Source organism: Mus caroli, unplaced genomic scaffold (genome assembly GCF_978045245.1).
Source record: "Mus caroli unplaced genomic scaffold, Mus_caroli_1 scaffold_15, whole genome shotgun sequence".
In the NCBI taxonomy this organism is placed as follows: Eukaryota; Metazoa; Chordata; class Mammalia; order Rodentia; family Muridae; genus Mus; species Mus caroli.
In genome coordinates, this window is record NW_028227270.1 from 54,746,636 (window position 1) to 54,768,989 (window position 22,354).

General features: G+C 39.2%; 1 protein-coding gene across 6 annotated transcripts in view; it reads left to right on the plus strand.

The window, feature by feature from the left end:
- The window catches only part of LOC147000918 (uncharacterized), a 63,918-nt gene that overhangs the window by 39,186 nt on the left and 2,378 nt on the right, over window positions 1-22,354 (plus strand). The window contains exons 1-4 of one of the 6 annotated variants that reach the window (XR_015045412.1): window positions 108-240; window positions 7,437-7,563; window positions 7,762-7,817; window positions 9,788-12,946. The gene's annotated coding sequence lies outside the window, so the exon portion shown is untranslated. The other 5 variants (XR_015045413.1, XR_015045411.1, XR_015045409.1 and 2 more) reach the window with 5 other exon arrangements.

Genomic DNA, 22,354 nt, shown 5'->3' on the forward strand with positions numbered 1-22,354 from the left:
TCTGGAAAAGCTCCAGCCTTCGACAGGAAGCACACTTTAACATTGAGGAGGGGTAAGACTCACTGGCCAATCAAGGTCTCCAGGCAGACATGCCAGTCAGACAAAGAGGCGGGATCTTCCGGATGCCTTTCTAGGAGTTCGCTGTGGCTGTGCCGGCTTGAATGGTTCTCTGTGTCCGGCTCTGAGATCAGCTGTTGGGTGCATTGAGGGGACCTCAGGAAGCTCTGAGATTTAAACATGGTGAGCACAGGATCACTGCCCACAAATGGGTAGGGGCAGGTGGTTGAGCAGTGAGAGATAGGGTCGTCGGTCCTCTCTGGGGCTGCATGGGAAGCATCACCCATATGGGACCACCTGTGAGGTCTCAGGCAGTGACCTCTGAATAACTTCATTATCGTAGCTGATTCTGAATCTGTCCAAAACATTTGGACCAGTTGCTTTCTTGTAGAAACATGGGTGGTTTCTTTCACTATGCAGCACATAACGGTCCAAATACTGTTGTCTTTTCTAGTAGACATTGAGAAGACAGATATGAAGCTAATAGGTCTGCTTCCATACGTTACTTGTTTTTGTTTTATTTAGTTTTTTATTTCTTTCTGTTGCAGTTTTTCATATTTCTTTGCTTTATATGTTTAGAGTTTTGATTGTTATGTGGCAAAAGGACTTTTTTCGTCCAATCTATTTGCTATTTTGGATGCTTCTTGTACTTTAATAGGTATTTTCTTCTTGAGTTTAGAAAATTTTTCATTTATGATTTCACTGAAACTATTTTCGAAACCTTTGAGCTGATATTCTTCTTCTATTCTAATAATTTCTACTTTTAACCTTCTCATATGTTGCAGAATTCCTGGTTATTAAGTGCCAGGAAACATTTTGGCATCCTTAATTTTGACCAATTTATCATTTTTTTCTATTCCTCTTTAATGCCTGATAGTCTCTCTTCCCTTCCTGGCCCATGGGTGAACCTTGCCTCTGTGGTTGTCAGTGTACAGCAAATTCAATGGCCTGCTCTTAGGGACTTAGCAAATGCTTAAATCGTTACCTGTCTCCATCACCTGCTGCTGGTGTCAGGTGTGCTTTATATAAATGAACCATCAGCTACAGCAGCTCTGTGCTTTGTTCCCTGTCTCTGTTCTCTACACGTGCTCCCCCCCCCCCCACCTCTATTTCCCTACCCTTGTGGCTGTCTCTCTCTGCTCCCTGTCTGTGTGCCTGTCTGCAGGACCTCTTCTGCACAGCTATCCCTTCCCCCATGTTTTCACTCCTCTCCCTTCCCCCAAACAACCATTTTTCCACTGTATCTATTGCATGTTTTAATTTCTCAGGACCTGCTGTGATAGGATAGCTTGGATTTCATGGTGATATATTTTCCTGGCTATTATTCATTATATTCATTTGCTGGTGTCTAGGCCTCTGGATTTGAGGTGATTTGATTTCTGGGTTTGTGCTGTTTGGGTGGGAGTTTTATACCTGGGTTACTGGTTGATATATGGATTTATTTGTTTATTTTTGGTTTTCTGAGACAGGGTTTCTCTGTGTAGCCCAGGCTGTCCTGGAATTCACTCTGTACCAGGTTGGCCATGAACTCAGAAATCTGCCTCCCTCTGCCTCCCAAGCGCTGGCATCAAAGGCGTGTGCCACCACACCCAGCTGATACCTGGATTATCACAGTGTTGACTGAGGGTTGCCTCTTTGACGGACCTGTTTGGAGGGTATGTTCAAGAGGGAATGCTTACTAATGTTGGCAGCTGGAAAAAGAGGCAGGCAGAAAGAGATGATCTTAGCAACCCACAAGGAGACATAGTCAGGAGAGAGATTAAGCTGCCTTTGCTGTTCGGTAAAGTGCTAGGGACAACTGTGAAAATTACATCTGGGATAGCACATAGTGTGGTAGATCTATGGAAGCTTACCTTGTGTCCTTTCAGGCATGGCATGAGGTTGAGCAGAATGTGTCTGCCCAAGTGGGGGCTGAGACAGAAGGATGAGGCAGGATAGGAAGGGTAGGTGGGGATTATCTGTGGTAGCTACAGGAGGCATGCACAGGAGGAGAGGAAACTTGTAGTGGTATTTTGTTCCAGTGTTAAGGGCAACTGATATTAGGGTCTGCAGTAACAGATAGTGGGGTAGGTCTTGGGACAAATTCCCTAGTCTACTGGCAGGCATGGCTTGTGGTTGAATAGGAGTATTTTCTAATAATAATGGGCTCAGGCACAAGGGTAAGTTGTAAAGCTCAACCAATTGCATTTTTGAGAGTGCACAAAGAACACTTGAGCAAACATCATATGAGCAGCCAGTGAAGGTACAGCAGCAGGGTCAAGCTACATCTAGATAACTAATACACCTTGCAGGGAAAAAAAATGTTAGCTTAGCCATCATGGTTGTCAGATAGTTTTTGCCTCATGTTTGGTTCCTGCAGATTATGCCAGATATACAGTTTTCAAAATATTAGGTTGCTGACCTGTATGCAAATTCCCCAGCCTTGCTGTAACTACAATATATATCCAGCACCTCTAGACTTGGTCTCTCATTTTGGACCTGGTGCCAGGTTGACTGGGGACAGACCTTGTTACTGAGCCCATAATAAAAACCTTGTGTGTTTGCATTGCAATAAGATCCTTGGTTGTCATTGAGGTTCCTGTGCTTGAGTATAATATCTTGATGTGTTGACTGAAACTCCAAGACCTCCAGTACTCCGAAAAGAGGTGTTGAAAGACCGGCTGTTAGAATGTGTCATTGTTGTTCTCTGTATCAAGGCTTGTCTGTCACATTTGTGTAGGTGTGTCTTGGTTTTCGTATTTTTCTTGATTATTCGTGGAGGGAGATGACTAAAGTGACCTTGGAACCATGGTACAGTGGGTGCACTGGAGAGTTGTAGCCACAGGGCCTTGGAAGATGTTCCATAGTCTGGTATAGAGATGCTGCGCCCTGGGTCTTAAGTGCTTGGAGGGTTAGAGCAGGCTTGAAACCCTGCACATGACTCACAGCTGCCATCCTGTCTTCATCTACACATGTATGAATCTGCTGGGTAGCCTTTACTGACACCTTGTGACTTTCTCTCATGTGTGTGGTACTTTATTATTCTGTGACTGAGAGAGAGGAAATAAGATTTTTTCCATCCCAATTGATGTAGTTACTAAACCATCATCTGGGGTTAAATCCTTCTTCCTAAGAGGACCTACACCCACTAGATTGTCCATTATAGAGAGCTCTTGGAGACCCAATCCAGGGCAAAACCAGGCTCTCCCTATCCTGTTTTACAGGGTGGAAAGGACAAAGACCTCATTTTCCCCTCCTGATCAACCCTGTTCCCAGTCCATATATGACTTTGCAGTTTTGAACTTGGAACTGTCATTAGAGGGAAAGTTGTTTGTCATCCACTGCAACAAAGTTAACATATCTCATTAGATCAGCAGTATTATTTCTAGGCTTGTGGTGCAATCTGCTTACTGTTCACCTTCCAGCTGCTTTAGCCACCTCTTTGGTAGCACTAGCCTGAGAACAGGGGGTTAAAGATACCTCACACCAGGGCACCAAAGCCTCTGACTCCTCATTCCAGTGTATCCTTCCCTGTTCTAATCCAGGTGCCCTCTCCATTTTTTTCCTGGCTCAGCTACAACTCCACCTCACTCTTGTGGTGACAGGGGCTCCTGTAATTGATATGGTTAGCACATTGGTTTTGGGTTTTTACAATTTCCTCATTTATTATTGTCTCCATGTCATAAGTCCTCAGTTCTCAACATTTCAGAGCTACAGACATATTAAGGAACCTCAATTGAAGGTGTGCCCTCATCAGAATGGCTGGTTGCTAGGTCTGTGAGAGATAGTGTTGATGAGTTTTTGGGAAGGCTTTTCTACTGAGGGAGGCAATATTCTTAAGCAAGTGGGCCTGGGCTGGATGAGAGGTAGCTGAGCATGGGACAGTGACCAAGTAAGAGAACAAGCCAAGAAACAGTGTTTGTCCTTCATTATTTTCCTTCATATTCTAGCTCCAGTTTCTATTCTAACTTTCCAGAGTGGTGGACAGTGATCTGACTGAACCATGTACAACAACCATCTACTGCCTGAGATGCTTTTGCTTGCAGGATTCTATTCAACAGCAGAGTAGCAAGTTAGAACAACAACAACAAAAATTGGTATAAAAAGGTGATTTTGCTGCTGGACAGAATCTATGTTCTCTTTTGGAGGAATGTGGGAAATATCAAAAATTGAGATGTCAAAAGTCATAGAAAGCTGTAAATGGAGCTTAACGGTTGTAGTCATAGAACCTGAAAGATTCGAGTGTTGGCAGTAATGCAGCCAGAGGAAGTGGAGGTCACAGTATGTCAGTGGAAAATCGACTCTCTGAAAACTTAAGCTACAGGTCATTTGTGTAATATTTTGGCCAAAGATATTTCTTAGTCAGGTTTTTCTATGAGATATTGAGTAGGGAAAACTTTAAAAATAATTGGCTGATTTGTATAATTTTATTCTATTTATATATATTTGTTCACTTTTCTCATTTATATATTTATTCAACATACATTCCAATTGCTTCCCCCTCTCTTTTCCACATTACACAGTCCCTTATCCTCAACTCCTTTTCATCTACCCAGGGAGAGTGGGGACCACTTGAGTATCCCCCAAACATGACAAGTCAAGTCTGCTACTGAGGTCAGACAAGGCAGCCAAGTTAGGGGAACACGTTGGAAAGACAACACATTATGGGACATCCCCCCACTCTACTTGTTTCAGGACCCATGTGAAGACTGAAGCACATTTACTACATATATGGTGGGGCCTTGGCCCACCCTGTGTTTGCTCTTTGGCTAGAGAGTCACTCTCTGAGAATCTCCTAGTGTACAGGTTAGTTGACTTGCTGGGTCTTCTAATAGACTTCCTGTTCCTTCGCAGGCCCTCAATCCTTTCCCCCAACTCTTCCAAAAGACTCCCTGAGCCCTGTCCAATGATAGGCTGTGGGTCTCTGCATCTGTTTCAGTCAGGTGCTGGATAGAGACTCTCAGAGGACAGTTATGCTACGCTACTGTTTGCAAGTATAACAAAGGATATTCACTAATGTCAGGATACATGCTTGCCCATGGGATGGGTCTCAATTTGGTCAGGGTATCATTTGTCCATTCCGTCAGTCTCTGCTCCATCTTTGCACCTGCATTTCTTGTAGACAGGACCAATTTTGGGAGGAAATATATTTGGATCAGTTGCTGTACTTAATTCTCCACTACAGGTCCTGCCTGGTAGCAGGATATGGCGGGTCCATAACTCTCTGCCATGCATCTCAACTAAGATCACCCCCATATTATCCTTGGTGACCTCTCATTCCTGGTCTCTGGCACAACCTAAAGATTCCCTACCCTTCCATACCCATCCCCCTCAAGCTGCAGAATTTCATTCATTTTCCTGACCCTCTGACCATCTCTTGTCTCTCACCACACCTCTTCCTGGACACTCGCCTTTCCCCTTAGTTATCCACTCTCCCATCCAGTTCTCTCTTCCATCTGCCTCCTCTGACTGTTTTATTCCCCGTTTTGAATGAGATTCAACCATGCTCATTAGGGCTTTCCTTCTTGTCTAGCTTCTTTGGGTCTATGGAGTAGAGTGTGGATATCCTGTACTTTATGGTTAATGTTCACTTGTAAGTGAGTACATACATGCATGTCATTTTGTTTCTGGGTTACCTCACTCAGGATGATGGTTTCGAGTTGTATCCATTGGCCTGAAAAATTCATGATGTCTTTGTTTTAAATAGCTTATTAGTATTCCATTTTGTAAATAAACCACATTTTCTGTATACATATTTCAGTAGAGGGACATCTGTATTGTTTGCAGTTTCTAGTTGTTACAAATAAAATGGGATATGTCTCTATTTGGGCAAGTTTTCATTGGCCATTCCCTTAGTCTCTGATCCAGCTTTGCCTCTGCATTTCTCTTTGACAGGACAAATGTTGTTCTTTGTGTCTACAGCGTTGTGGTTGAAACTGATTCATAATTTTCATAATTTAAAATTTTAGCCAAATTTTATTAATGTTACAGTTTAAACTGGTGTACCTCATGTTTCTGCAAGATGAATACAGAACTGCAGTTAATGTATTATTCTTTGTAGGAACTTCAGTACAGAACTATGGGTTCTTTCTATCATTTTTGTTTCCTTGGGTAACATTTGCAGGGGAGAGAGGGTCTTTCTTCTCAGGCACCCATACATTCACCATTTGGTCTCTGTCCCTAAATCACATAAGATACAGTAGACACATTTCTATTCAATGCTAAGCTATTTTGCAAGCCTGGTGGGTTTATATTTTTAATTTTATTATTTTGGATTTTGTTGTTCCAGATAAAATTTCTCTGTGAAACCCTTTCTGTCCTGTTAGTAGGTATAGACACCACATCATCCACCGATCATGTTTTTGTACAATAAGCATATGCTTCTGTGCAGTTCTCTATCCACATCTTCAATTTTGAAATTTCACTAAATACATAGTTTATATTCTATTTTCCAGGATGAAATTTGCTCATGACATCAATACTACCTGAGGCTTCAGAGTCATTGAATTCTGGGTATATGATGATCTGCCTAACTCTTCAGTTTGTTCTTTGATTTTTGAATAAATATAAGTATTTGTTTGTGTGCATGAATATGAATATCATGTGTGCCTCATTTTCACTGTTGTCAGTAGGTGGTATCAAAACTCCTGATCTTGAAGTAATGGGTAGTTGTTGGTCCCCATGTAAATGTTAAATATTGACTGCAATTATATGGAAGACCAGCAAGAGCTTTCCACAGCTGAGCTATCTCTCCTGCCCTATGTTGCATATTTGTGATCAACATTTATATTACTAGTATTTTAATTGGTCCATCTGTAACTCTAAAAATACATTCTCCTTTAGCAAAATTTTATTAATATTACAGTTTAAACTGGTGTACTTCATGTTTCTGCCAGATGAATACAGAACTGCAGTTAATGTATAATTCTTTGTAGGAAGTTCAGTGCAGAACTATGGTTTCTTTCTATCATTTTTGTTTCCTTGGGTGATATTTGCAGGGGAGTAAGAGTCTAATATTTAACTTTTGCTGTCCTGGAATTGGTTACATAGATGATGCAGGCCTCCAGCTTTAGGAAATAAACCTTCCTGTCCCTCTAGATTAAAGTCATGAGCAAATACCCCCATGTTGTCCAATATTTTTGTAGTTAGTAATTGTTCGTACAGTTTCTCAGATGTGGGCTTGGTACTGTTGATCTGTTTCCCCTTGCATCTCCCTCTCAATTGGCATTTCCCTTGCAAGGCTATATCCTAGGCAAAAGGTTCAACAGCAACATAGGTGAACTTTATAATCAATTTCCTTCTAAAAAGACATGGTGATTAGAATACAACTTGTGTGTCAGGAAATAAGTAGTGATGTTAGTATCATGCTTTGTATTGTACACGTTTCTGGGATATTTTAGGATGCAGTGACTTTTGATGACGTGCATGTGAGCTTCACTAAAGAAGAGTGGAATTTGCTGGATCCTTCCCAGATGAATCTTTACAAAGATGTGATGTTGGAGACCTACTGGAACCTTACTTCTATAGGTAAGACTGTGAATTTTCTTTTGCTTTTCAAATTAAGGGAACAAATGTTTTTTGGTTATTGATGATCTTCTGTTATTTAAATTGAGCACAAGTAAGATTGCGGTGAATAAATCAGGTTCACAACTGTGAAAATTTACAGTAACTTCATTTATTCCTAATTTCTAATAACATCATTCATTTTCTGTTGCTGTATTTTAGGCTACAAATGGGAAGACCATCAATCATATTGAAGAACCATGTCAAAGTTCTGGAAGGTAATTTTCATGTGCAAGCTGATACAAATATGTCTGTGAGGAAATTGCAATATGTTCTGGAAGTTCTAAAAAAAAAAGCAAGAGTGTCAAATATCAGTCCGTTGACTCTAGCTATGATTATGATATTTTCGCAAGTCCATGTACCTCAGAGTCTATTATCTGATTTGTGGTTCCAAGGCATTCCTCTAAAAATGGAAACAAGGAAACAATGCCTTAAGAGATCCCTTCATTTGATTTGTAGCTCCATTAGATCTATGCTGTGGAACTACCAATCTGTATAGCCTCATAATATTTAAATATTGCACATTGAATAGTGATTGGTGTGTATATATGTGCATATATATATACACACATATATATACACACACTTAAAAGGATATATATATATATATATATATATCTCCATATATCCTTCTAAGAAGCAATTACCCCATGGTAAAGTTGGTGATACTTATATTCTTGCAGACTCATTGCTAACTTATTGAGAGGTCAGTTTATGAGAGTCAAGAATGTGGAGAAACCTTAATCCATATACAGCACGTCTACAAGGAACAAAACGTCAACTGTTATGAATGCACTATGGAAAACTTTCATTTGTTCTTCTTTTAGTGGGTATTTCAAGTGTCAAATGGACAAAACCATGAGAGTCTATGAATATTGAAAAGAGCAACACACCTCTTTCCAGAACAATGAGAAGATATGTAGTTTTCTGAGTATGTTAGACTTTCTGAATATGATAGGAGTTTGTGATTAATTGGTTTTCTGACTTTATTGGGAACATCTCCAAAGTCATACTGAGGAAAATTCCTGTGGGTACTAGAAATGTGGAAATTCATCTGTTTTTCCTGCTTCACAGTGCTAATGTGCTGTGACTCATAAGGGAATTTATTAATGCAATCAGTTGTAAAAAGCTCTGCATTGTTCCATTGTTCTTCAGTTTTAGGAAATATGTCATATAGATATCTCATATAGAAAAAGGATGTTATATATATGAGCCATGTTGTAAATGGTCTTACCATCAGAGCTATTTTCAAAGAGGCAACACAACCCATAGAGAGGGAGAACACAATAAACATGCAAAGTGATAAAAGCTTAAGATCTGATAATTCTTTATTATTAGACCAACCTGTAAAATTAATTAATGTAGATAAAACAATTGATAAAGGTAATGAGTGTGTTAAAGCTTTCACATGTACCAATTATCATTCCAGGCATATAAGAAGTCATATTTGGAAGAAACTCTATGAATGTAATCAATGTGGTAAAGCCTTTGCAACACCCAGTCATCTCCAGTGTCATAAAAGAACCCATACTGGAGAGAAACCTTATGAATGTAATCAATGTGGTAAAGCCTTTTCCTGTCACAGTGGTCTCAGATATCATAAAACAAGCCATACTGGAGAGAAACCTTATGAATGTAATCAATGTGGTAAAGCCTTTGTAACAACCACTACTTTCCAAAGACATAAAAGAATCCATACTGGAGAGAAACCTTATGAATGTAATCAATGTGGTAAAGCCTTTTCCTGTCACAGTGGCCTCAGATATCATAAAAGAACCCATACTGGAGAGAAACCTTATGAATGTAATCAATGTAGTAATGGACAGAAATCTTGTGTGTAGGCTCTCCCAGCCTGAAGCAGGCTGATCCAGACTTTGACCTTGCTGCCACTGAGAATTAGACCTCCTGGGGTGGAGTCTTGCTCCCTAGATCACTCTATTGTTCAGCCACTGCCACTGTTCTTCTTCAAGACTTTGCTACCTGCTGAAAGGCCCCTGAGATATTCCAGAGACTACACCCTGTCCTGCAGGTCATCACCTGCAGCTGGTTCCAGGCACCAAGAATGGTTTGGTGGGAATGGGCCTTGTCCCCTTTATAAGCACATTTGCTATTAAACATTTGAGCTTTGATCAGGATCCTTGACTTAGCTCCATTATTTCTCTTGACCATCTAGTTCTCTCTCTTTCAGCTCCAGTCTGCCTCCCAGGTGTACCCTGATTCTTGTGAGCCTCAGGTCGGATCCCATCACTTGTGAATGTAGTCAAGTTGGAAAATCCTTTACATGCCTCAGTAGTCTCTGAATACATAAAGAAATACATACTAGAGAGAAACCTTAGCAATATAACCAATGTGGTAAAGCCTTGCATGTTCTAATCATATTTAAATGTATGAAAGTATTTATAGTAGACATATACTGTGTTAATTTGAATATGCTTGGCCCTAAGCAGTGGCACTATTAGTAGGTGTGTTTTGTAGGAATAGATGTTACTTTTTTGTAGGAAGTGAATTACTGGGGTGCGGTTGTTTGGAGCTTTGGGCAGTGCAAAACAGCCCCACCTACTGTTTGGCAGGAAGATAGTCTCTTCCTGCTTGCCTTCTCATGAAGATGTAGAATTCTCAGCTCCTTTTTAGCATCATGGCTGCCTTCATGCTGCCATGCTTCCTGCTATAATGGTAATAAACTAAATATTTGAAACTGTAAGCCAGGCCCAATTAAATATTTACCTTTAAAACAGTTGCCTTGGTCACAGTTTGTCTTCTGAGCACTGTAAATTCTTTCTAAGACAGAAGTTAGTACCCCAGACTTAAGTATTGCTATGATAGGCCTGGCCATGTTTTTGTTTGGAGCAATGTGGAATTGTAGGCTTTGGATTTGTACATGCATTAAGTGGAACCTAATGTGACATCCTAGGAGGAATATGGAACACATAGGTGCTGGAGAGCGATTTGAACTCTGTATATGTTTTTTCATGATGTTTTGCTTAAGAATGTTGTTGCTTTTTGACCTTGTCTGAAGAGTGTTGCATTGACAAAAGAAGTATCAGGAAAGCCAGCATAGCCTTTGTCCTGTGTTTACTGTCATGATGATTGTTTTGATCAAGCATAATCTTAGAATGGAAAAATATAAAATGTAAGGTTAAATAAGAAAAGGCTCGCTGGGTGTGGTGGCGTACGCCTTTAATCCCTGCACTCCGGAGGCAGAGGCAGGCGAAGTTCAAGGCCAGCCTGGTATACAAAGTGAGTTCCAGATTAGCCAGGGCTAAACAGATAAACCCTGTCTCAAAAAAAAAAAAAAAAAAAAAAAAGGAAGGAAGGAAGAACAGAAGGTGGGAAGGAGGGAAAAAAGGAAAAAAAAGAAAGGAAGGAAGGAGGGAAGGAAGAAAGAAAAGACTCACCAGGGTGTTGAATGAACCTAAATCTTGGGATCAAAGATATTATATGGCATTAAGGAAAAGGTGATGTTAAGGCAAGATTCCATCCAGAAAAACTTATGGATCTGCAGTTTTAGGAAGGAGAACTGTATCACATTAGGGATTATTGTTACCTGGTTTTTCTTTTCATGTGGACATAAGGGGATATAAATATTTTTCAAATTAACAAGGGGTGGACTGTGATTACTGTTCTGAGTTTTCAATTTAATATCTAGATGGAAATTCTTAGGTTCAGGCATGGTGGTACATGCTGTTAATCCCAGCATTCAATAAACAGGGAAAAACAGATCTCTGAATTCAAGGTAAATCTACTGAGCAAGTTCCAGGACAGCCAACCTTAGGCAGTGAAGTTGTTGAAAATTTGAAAACTGGTGATAATGTGATAGAAAGGCCATGGTCCAGCCCCAGCAACCAGCTTTGTCCCTGTGGCTCTGGCTTTAGAGGCAAGCATAGAAGGGACTACTGAGACAATTGATGTTGGTTAGCTGTAGATAAAAAAAATTAGGGGTGATGAAGAAGAAACCAGCATCATTGAAGTGGAAACTTCTGGTAAATGTTTTCTGGAAGGACAAAGATGCTGTGTTCCAAACATGCCCAAAGTTGTACCTCGTGGTTCTTCTGGACTTTGTCATGTGATAGAACTACCCAGGTGGTGTTAGTTTCGAAGGCATGAAGGTGTCATGTAGAGCAGCTAAGAAATAGCACAATGAGTAGAGTATTTGAGAGGAAAGCAGTGAACAACTGTTGCAGCAGGAAAACCCAGCATATTGAAGGTGTCAGTCCTATGGGATGAGCAGAAAGAACAGCAACAGCAATAGAGTGAAGTCAACCAGAACCTAGGGTGCTATAGAGAAAAGAGCTGGAGAAGTGACCCAATTTCTTTGAGGAGTGCAAAAGATCATGTGTGGATCCCAGCCAGTGGAACATGAAGATGTAATATTGTAGTTACCTTGGAGACCCCAAGATTTTGAGATGCTAGAGCTATGGGATACCTGCTCAGGAAAACTGCTTTCCTGAAATAAGTCCAGCCAAAGAGAAAGAATTGTGCTGGAGTGAACTAAGCAGAAAGGTGTTGAAGAACTAAAGAACACTTGAAATCAGACATGGATATACAGAGTTTGGAGAGTGGCCTTCGTTTGGTCCACTATTTCCTCACAATGCTATTTAGGAATGGCAGTGTTGGTACATGCCTTTAATCCCAGCACTTGGGAGGCAGAGACAGGTGGATTTCTGAGTTCGAGGCCAGCCTGGTTTACAGAGTTAGTTCCAGGACAGCCAAGGCTACACAGAGAAACCCTGTCTCGAAAAAACAAAACAAAACAAAACAAAACAAACAAACAAACAAAAAAGAATGGCAAAGTATATCCTGTGAATTTGGAGGTATATAATGATATAATGTGCTATTTGTTTTTGAAAATATAGGGGATTACACTTAGGTGTTTGGATGAATTTCAGATGATGAACTTTGGACTTCATTTATTTGTGAGACTGCTATAGATGATGAGTCCTTTTGAGCTTGACTCTCATGTATTTTGATGTATTTTGTATTATACTATAAGTGTGGTCCCCATACACCCATGTGTTTGAACAATCAAATGAGGGCCAGCAAGTGGAATGTGGTATCTTGAATACGGTTGACAAAGAGAGTAGCATTGTCAGAATGTGTGGCCTTGTTGTAAGAAGTGCATCACTGTTAGGGTGGGCTTGAAGTTCCACCCAGTGCTGAAGAGACCCTCCTGTGTGATCCCTAGAAGACAGTCTCTTCCTGGCTGCCTGTGGATCAAGGTGCAGAACTCTCAGCTCCTTCTTCAGCATTATGTTTACCTGCATGCCTCCCATGCTTCCTGCTATGATGAAAATGGACTAAACCTCTAATAGTGTAAGCCATCCCCAATTAAATGTTTGCTTTTACAAGAGTTGCCTTGGTCATGAAATCTATTCCTAGCAATGGAAATTCTAAGACAGAAACCCTGTGAGTGTAGTTAATATAGTGAAGCCATTGCACAATTTTGTAGTCTTCTACATCATATAAGAATTTGTACTGGCAAGAAACTGTGAATGCATTAGTATGGTGAAACTTTTGCACACCTCTATAGTTTTCATCATTATGAAACAATTAATACTGGAGAGAAATTTTATGAATACCTGCAATGTGATAAAGCCTTTATGGTATGGTATGGTGACTGAGGTCCAACACAAGTCAAACACAGGACAATGAAAATGATAATAATTCATTATAATCAAGTCACTACTCATCAATCAGGGCCAAAAATCTACTTAGAAGCTTAGCTACAATACCCCAGCCCCACCTTGACTCAGAAAGTTATATACCATCCAAACCTTCAGGTTATATAAAAGTATATAAGCTTCAGGTTTGAAACCACAACATCCTGTGCCAAGTTACAGCTATATTCCCCTCTCCCCATCATGATTTTTCTCTGTTGTTACTTTATGTCAAATGATACAAGATGTAGGTTTTATGGTCTAGCATATCATAGTCATTTGTTCTTTTGTGGTTAGGAACGGGCACTATTTTTGAGGAATAAAACACAAGTAACAGAAATTATACTTAGGAACAGTCATCATTTAGGTGGGAACAAAATGTGAATAATGAAATCTGGCTGGATATTGTTAAGTACACAGGTCCCCTAGGCCTTGGGACTTGAACTTAGTTTCAACCTCAGGTTAAATGGAGAGTGATAAGAAAAAGGCAGTCCTTAGGACAAGTTTCTTTTGCTTGTTCCTGACATTTAGATATCATAGTTCTCTTCAAATACATAACAGGATACATGTTGGAGAAAAATCTTACAAATATAATCAATGTGATTAAAAATTGTTCACAACACAGTTATCTACAAACATAAAAGAACACATCGTGGAGAGAAAACCTAGGGATAAGCAATGTGTTAAAGCCTTTGCACATAGCAGTAAGCTGAGAAACCATGAGAAAAAGTCATAATGCAGAGAAAACCCATAAACACAGTCAATATGTTAAGGTTTTGCACTTTTTGGTATCTTTGACCAAGAGCAAACTCTTTAGTTTTTAATCAATATATGAAAGTTATTACATATCACAGTAGTCTGTGATGACCTTTATTAATACCAAAAGTAACTACAAAGAGTGACTACAAAGTTTGTGACTACAAAGAACTTGGTAAGATTTTAGCCTACACACTTATATTGAGTTCCTCGAGATTATTATGGGAAAAAAAGTGACAAGCGTCAACAATCAATTCAAACACTATGATATCTCTTTATTTTGTTTGCACTTGCAAGCTTAGTTGCACATTCGAAGGCTACTGCTTTTTCTTTTCTATTTTAGTTAATCATGTACCCCACTAGTTTGCTGAAAGTGTTTATCAGGTCTAGGAATTGCCTTTGGGAAGTTTTGGTTCACTTATGCATACTATCACTTCATCTGCAAATAAAGATAATTTTACTTCCTTCTTTATAATTTATATTACCTTCATCTCCTTCAGTTTCATTGCTCTAGCTAAACTTTTAGATAGTATTTTGAATAGATATGGAGAGAATGGACCACCTTATCTTGTTTGGGGATTATTGGAATTAATTTGAATGTCTCTCCATTTAATTTAATGTTTACTCTAAGCTTGCTGTAAGGTAACATTATTATATTTAGGTATGTCCCTTGTATCCTTAATCACTCCAATTTTACCATAAAGTGATGCTGGACATTGTCAGAGAATTATTCACCATCTAGTGAGATGATCACTGCTTTTTTTTTTTGGTTTTTTCGAGACAGGGTTTCTCTGATAGCCCTGGCTGTCCTGGAACTCACTTTGTAGACCAGGCTGGCCTCAAACTCAGAAATCCGCCTGCCTCTGCCTCCCGAGTGCTGGGATTAAAGGCGTGCGCCACCACGCCAGGCGCTTTTTTTTTTTTTTAAACTTTAAGCGCATTATGTTGAACCATCCTTGCATCTATTTAAAGAAGCATACCTCATTGATCATGGTGGATGATCTTTTGATATTTTTCTATTTTCTTCCTTTTTATATATTTTGCTTTTTAAAGTGTTTTTGTGTCAGTCACTTTAAGGAAAGTTGGTCTGCAGTTCTCTTTTGTTGCTGAGTCTTTATTGACTGGATATTTGAGTAAACATGGGTTCACAAAAATAAATCGGCCAACATTTCTTCTCTTTCAATATTGTTGAATTCTTTGAGGAGTATCCTTGTTACCTTCTCCTTGAAAGTCTGGTAGGATTCTATCCCAAAACTCATGGCTCTGGTCTTTTTGGTGGAAGATTTGTAATGACTTCTCTTTTTCTAGGTTTTTAGGTCTGTTTAAGTTGCTTATCTTAGTTTGATTTAATTGATAAGTGGAACCTATTGAGTAAATTATCCATTTCTTTTAGAATTTCCAATGCAGTGCAGTACATGCTTTTAAAAACTGTCTTTACCCTTCTCTGGAATTCTTCATTGTCTTTTATTTTGTCCCATTTTAGATTTCATTAATTTGGATATTCTCTATCTTTTAATAAGTTTTTGTCTATCTTGTCTAATAAAAGGCTCAAAGGCCATCTCCATGTTTCATTAATTCTTTGTAGTCTTCTCTTTCTATTTTATTGATTTCAGCCCCCTATTTGATAATTTCCTGATGTGTACTCCCTTTTTTCATTGCTCCCTCCCTTCTTTCTGTTCTAGACTTTAAAGTGTGCTGTTATAGTGCCAGTAAGAGAGCTCTCCAATTTTTTCATGCAGGCATTTTGTTCTATGAATGTTTATCTTAGCACCACTTTCATTTTCTTTGTGTTCCATAAGATTGTGCATGTTGCTCAGTTGTTGTCCTTTCCATTGAATTCTACAGAGTCTCTAATTTCTTCCTTTATTTCTGTCTTAACAATTAGTGAGGTGTGCAGCCTCCCTGAGTTTGTAAGCTTTGTGTTCTCTTTGGTTTTTTGATATTCAGTTGTAATCCATGGTGGTTTGATAAGATACACTTGTTATTTCAGTTTTCTTATATGTCTAGAGAATTGCAGTGTCTGAATATGTGGTCAGTTTATAAGTAAGTTTCATGAGGTGCTGAGCAGAAGGTATATTCTCTTATACTTTAGTTGAACGTTCTCTAAATATCAGCTGGATTCATGTTCATGTTGTCAGTTAGCTGGAGTATTTCTCTGTTTAGTTTTGGTCTGAAGAATTTGTCAATTGGTGGGAGTGGGGTATTAAAATTACCGAGTATAAATGTATGACAGTCATTATGTGATTTTAGCTATAAAACTGTTTCTTTTACAAATATTGGTGACCATATGTTTAAGGCATAGATGTTAAAAATTTAAATGTCATCTGTGGTGGGTTTTTTTTACCCCCCTTTGAGGAATATATAGCGTCTTTCTCCAATTCTCTTGGTTACTTTTTGGTTAAAATCTATTTTGCTGTATTTTTAGATGGCCGTACCAGCTTGCTTCTTTGGTCCATTTTCTGGGAATGTCTTTTTTCCACCCTTTACCTCGAAGTAATGCCTTTTCTTGATGTTGAGCTATATTATTTGTATACAATAGAAGGATAGATTATGTGTTAGCCTCCATTCTGTTCGCCTGTGTCGTTTTATTGGCGAACTGAGGTCATTGATATCAGTATCAATGAGCAGTGATGAGTAACTCCTTGTATGTTTTTATTGTTCTTGCTACTGGTGATCATGTTGAGGTGTGTGTGTGTGTTTGTGTGTGTGCGTGTGTGTGTGCTTTCCCTTTTTTGCAGGTAATACAACGTTATTTACTATTTATTATTACTTATTATTTACTATCTCTGTTTTTATGAGTATCATTAACCTCCTTGGGTTGGATTCTTCCTTTTTTATTTTTCTTTTTTTAAAAAAAAATTTTTATTAAGTATTTTCTTCCTTAACATTTCAAATGCTATCCCCTTTCCTAGTTTCCTCTGCAAAAGTACCCTATACCCTCCCTCAGCCCTGCTCCCTAAACCACCCACTCCTGCCTTGTCATTCCCCTGTACTGCGGCATATAATCTTCGTATGACAAAGGGCCTCTCCTCCCATTGATATCCAACTAGGCCATCTTCTGTTACATATGCAGCTAGAGACACAAGCTCTGGGGGTACTGGTTAGTTGATATTGTTGTTCCTCCTATAGGGTTGCAGACCCCTTTAGCTCCTTGGGTAGTTTCTCTAGCTCCTTCATTGGGGACCGTGTGTTCGTTCCATCCATTGGATGACTGTGAGCATCCACTTCTGAACTTGCCAGGCAGTCACATAGCCTCAAAGGAGACAGCTATATGTGGGTTCTGTCAGCAAAATCTTGCTGGCATATGCAGTAGTGTATGGGTTTGGTGGTTGTTTATGGGATGGATTCCCAGGTGGGGCAGTCTCTGTATGGTCCATCCTTCAGTCTCAGCTCCAAACTTTGTCTCTGTAACTCCTTCCATAGGTATGTTGCCCCCCCCCTCCTTTTTTATTGACAGGGTTTCTCTGTATAGCCCTGGTTGTCCTGGAAATCACCCCAGGTGGGGCAGTCTCTGTATGGTCCATCCTTCAGTCTCAGCTCCAAACTTTGTCTCTCTAACTCCTTCCATGGGTATGTTGTCCCCCACCCCTTTTTTTGGACAGGGTTTCTCTGTATAGCCATGGTTGTCCTAGAAATCACAATGTAGACCAGGCTGGCCTCGAAAATCAAAAATCCACCTGCCTCTGCCTCCCAAGTGCTGGGATTAAAGGCGTGCCCTGCCACTGCCCGACTTGTTCCCCCTTCTAAGAAGGAACAAAGTATCCACACTTTGGTCTCCCTCTTCTTGAGTTTCATGTGTTTTACAAATTGTATCTTGGGTATTCTAAGTTTCTGGGCTAATGTCCACTTATCAGTGAGTCCAAGTCATGTGTGCTCTTCTGTGATTGGGTTACCTCACTCAGGATGATATCCTCCAGATACATCCATTTGCCTAAGAATTTCCTAAATTCATTGTTTTTATAGCTGAGTAGTTCTTCATTGTGTAAATGTACCACATTGTCTGAATCCATTCCTCTGTTGAGGAACATCTGGGCTCTTTCCACTTCTGGCTATGATAAGTAAGGCTGGTAAGAGCATAGTGGAGCACGTGTCCTTATTACTAGTTGAAACAGGGGCTGGTGAGATGGCTCAGTAGGTAAGAGCACCGGACTACTCTTCTGAAGGTCCTGAGTTCAAATCCCAGCAACCACATGGTGGCTCACAACCATCTGTAATGAGATCTGACTCCCTCATCTGGTGTGTCTGAAGACAGCTACAGTGTTCTTACATATAATAAATTAAAAAAAAAAAAAGTTGGAACATTTTCTGGGTATATGCCCAGGAGAGGTATTGCTGGATCTTCCAGTAGTACTATGTCCAGTTTTCTGAGGAACTGCCAAACTGACTTCCAGAGTGGTTGTACAAGCTTGCAATCCCACCAGCAATGGAGGAGTGTTCCCCTTTCTCCACATCCTCGCCAGCTTCTGCTGTCACCTGACTTTTTGATCTTACCCATTCTGACTGGTGTGAGGTGGAATCTCAGGGTTGTTTTGATTTGCATTTCCCTGATGATTAAGGATGTTGAACATTTTTTCAGGTGCTTCTCAACCATTAGTTATTCCTCAGTTGTGAATTCTTTGTTGAGCTCTGTACCCCATTTTTTTTTAAAGATTTATTTATTTATTATATGTGAGTACACTGTAGCTGTCTTCAGACACTCCAGAAGAGGGCGCCAGGTCTCGTTGCGGATGGTTGTGAGCCACCATGTGGTTGCTGGGATTTGAACTCTTGTACCCCATTTTTAAATAGGGTTATTTTTTTTTCTGGAGTCCAGCTTCTTGAGTTCTTTGTATATATTGGATATTAGTCCCCTATCAGATTTAGGATTGGTAAAGATCCTTTTCCAATCTTTTGATGGCCTTTTTGTCTTATTGACAGTGTCCTTTGCCTTACAAAAGCTTTGCAATTTTATGAGGTCCCATTTGTCAATTCTCAATCTTACAGCACAATCCATTGCTGTTCTGTTCAGGAATTTTTCTCTTTTGCTGATATCTTTGAGGCTTTTCCCTATTTTCTCCTCTGTTAGTTTCAGTGTCTCTGGTCTTATATGGAGTTCCTTAATCCATTTAGACTTGAGCTTTGTACAAGGAGATAAGAATGGATCAATTCGCATTCTTCTACATGAGAACAGCCAGTTGTGCCTGTACCATTTGTTGAAAATGCTGTCTTTTGTCCACTGGATGGTTTTAGCTCTCTTGTCAAAGATCAAGTGACCATAGGTATGTGGGTTCATTTCTGGGTCTTCAATTCTGTTCCATTGGTCTACTTGTCTGTCGCCGTACCAGTACCATGCAGTTTCTGTCACAATTGCTCTGTAGTACAGCTTGAGGTCAGGCATGGTGATTCCACCAGAGGTTCTTTTATCATTGAGAATAGCTTTTGCTATCCTAGGTTTTTTTTTTTTTTTTTTGTTATTCCAGATGAATTTGCAAATTACCCTTTCTAATTCGGTGAAAAATTGAGTTGGAATTATGATGGGGATTGCATTGAATCTGTAGATTGCTTTTGGCAAGATAGCCATTTTTACTATATTGATCCTGCCAATCCATGAGCATGGGAGATCTTTCCATCTTCTGAGATCTTCTTTGATTTCTTTCTTCAGAGACTTGAAGTTCTTATCATACAGATCTTTCACTTTCTTAGAGTCACACCAAGGCATTTCATATTATTTGTGACTATTGTGAAGGGTGTTGTTTCCCTAATTTCTTTCTCATCCTCTTTATCCTTTGTGTAGAGAAAGGCCTTGGCTTCACACCATATACTGTGACTAAGGTACATAAGTCAATAAATACTTTTCTCACATGTTTCTTTTGACTATGGTGGTTCTTACAGGAACAGAATCTAAGACATCACCTAAATGGTAAATTGCCTCTGTTGGGATTTGGAATATTATAGATTCCTGATGTAATAAAAAGGCACTGATTTGAAAAGAGAAACAAGAATGAATGTTAGCAGAGTGAGAAGCACCGTGACAGTAATGCATATGATAGCACAGAAGCGCTGCACTTTGGGATAGCTTTACAATGTACTAGGGAGATGTTAAGAATACCAGATAACATACAAAGAAGGGAACATTCTATGAAAAGGACATTGACATTCAGATTGTGCCTGCAATATGAGGCTTTGTAAATGTATGTGAAAAGAAACTTACGTTATGAAATGACTGTGTTTCATTAAGTGAGAAAAACCACTAATGGAAATTTCTCCCACAAGACCTTCACCACAGTGAGTACAGTGAATTTTATGAACATATAAATCACTCTAGATGAAGGGTCTCATCATAAATTTTATCAAAATATGAGACTAAAGATTATTTCAGTTCAATATTACACACACAAACATGCACATAAAACACATACACATTGTTCTTTACATCAGGTGTTGAAGGTTAGTGTCATTTTTCTCTCAAAATACTGTTTTTTTTTTTTTGTTTTTTTTGTTTTTTCTTTTTTTTTTTCAAGACAGGGTTTCTCTGTATAGCCCTGGCTGTCCTGGAACTCACTTTGTAGACCAGGCTGGCCTCGAACTCAGAAATCCGCCTGCCTCTGCCTCCCGAGTGCTGGGATTAAAGGCGTGAGCCACCATGCCCGGCTCAAAATACTGTTTGCTGCTTTATTTTTTAAATATTATTTGGTAGTTTATTTTTGACATTGTCATTCAATTGCTCTTTTTTTATATTTCCTGTTTCCAAAACGCCCATTGTCCTACTCCCTGAACTCCTAAAATACACCTGGCCTCTTATTTCATTAATTCTTACTGAATGTGCACATATTTGCATATACATTTATATTTTGAAACACAAATTGTAGAGACTGTGTAAAGTTGCATATATTTATGTTTTGAAAAGGCCACATAGCAATAAAATCACTCTTAGTGACATTGTGCTATACTTAAAAATCAGGGTCTTCAAAAAAATTTTTTTGCTTTCTTTCGGTGGGGTGGGGGTGGCCTAAAACCATAGGGAGAAAAATGTGATGTATGTGTCCAGTTTGTACGAGTTTGTTTTTGTTTTGCAGGAAGAGTTGAACTATTTTTGGTAACAAGAGCAAATGGTGGAACAGGCTTCTTAGTTGTCTTGTCTTTATTTGCTTACCAAGTTTTGGAATTTTATTTAAATCTTTAAATGACAGCAGTGTCTTATGAAACATGTATTTATCTGAAATTTGTAACAGTTTTTGTGTTGAACCATATTCCCTGCTATACAATCGTGTAAATCTGTTTTTTATTCACTAATGATCACTACAGAAATGACCAGAAGTGAGATTGTTCACATGGATAATTAGGCTATATTTTGCAAATCTCCCAAACTTTTCCTTATATCTTAAAATTAATGGAGAACCTAAATGCTTCCCAAATTTGATCACTTTGTGTCTTGATGCATGGGACGTCGGCAATATAGACAAAGTGGACATGAGTGTGTGAGAGCCTTGATTGATGTGTAATATTGCCAATGATGAATTCAGGTTTTTTTTAGCACAAGTTTCTCTTTTTTATGCTGGTATTCTCACTGCCACATTTTTGGAAACCTGTATCACACCTGAAATCTATCAATAAATAATAGTTTTCTAATTATATATATCAGGGTCCTGATCAGCCACCATCAGAGATCTTTCCTTCTGTAATAGATAGAAACAAATACAAATACCCTTAGCCACACTGTTTTGAGAATGTCAAAAACTTTGGAACACACATTCATAAATGGGCTGTCTTCATAAAATCCCCTGTGTCAGGACTTAGGAAATATGGTGGGAGTATAGGTAGAAGTATATCAGTGCCAGAGGGGATTGAGAACACCCACCATGGAAAACAGGACTTCTAAAACATGAAAGATAGATGCACATATGAAGTTACAGAGAATATGGCAGCATGCACAGGGCCTGCATGGTTCTGTTCAAAATGGGGTCTCAATACTGAGAGGGGAATGGAACTACATCGCCATTCCAATCCAGTTGATAGTCATTTACAATAAAACAATATTAATTGTTTTTATGATATAAAATGCTCTATGAAATAAAAGAGGACACCATACCTGGGCATCTATCCCACGATGTTGTTGAGGATGGCATCCTATATGTAGAAATCATTTTATAGAACATAGTGGTCACAAGGTGAACGAAGCAGGAGACATTAAAGTTCCTGTCTATATTAAAAATGATTTAACAGACTTGCTTTCAGGTATGATTTACAAGAATCTCTTTTGTCAAGAGATGTACTCAATACTAGGACATCACGGGGTATTCAAACTACTCTTAAGGGCAAACCTCATGCCCAGCAGCAGATGGGAAACACCAAACAAACTCAAAGAC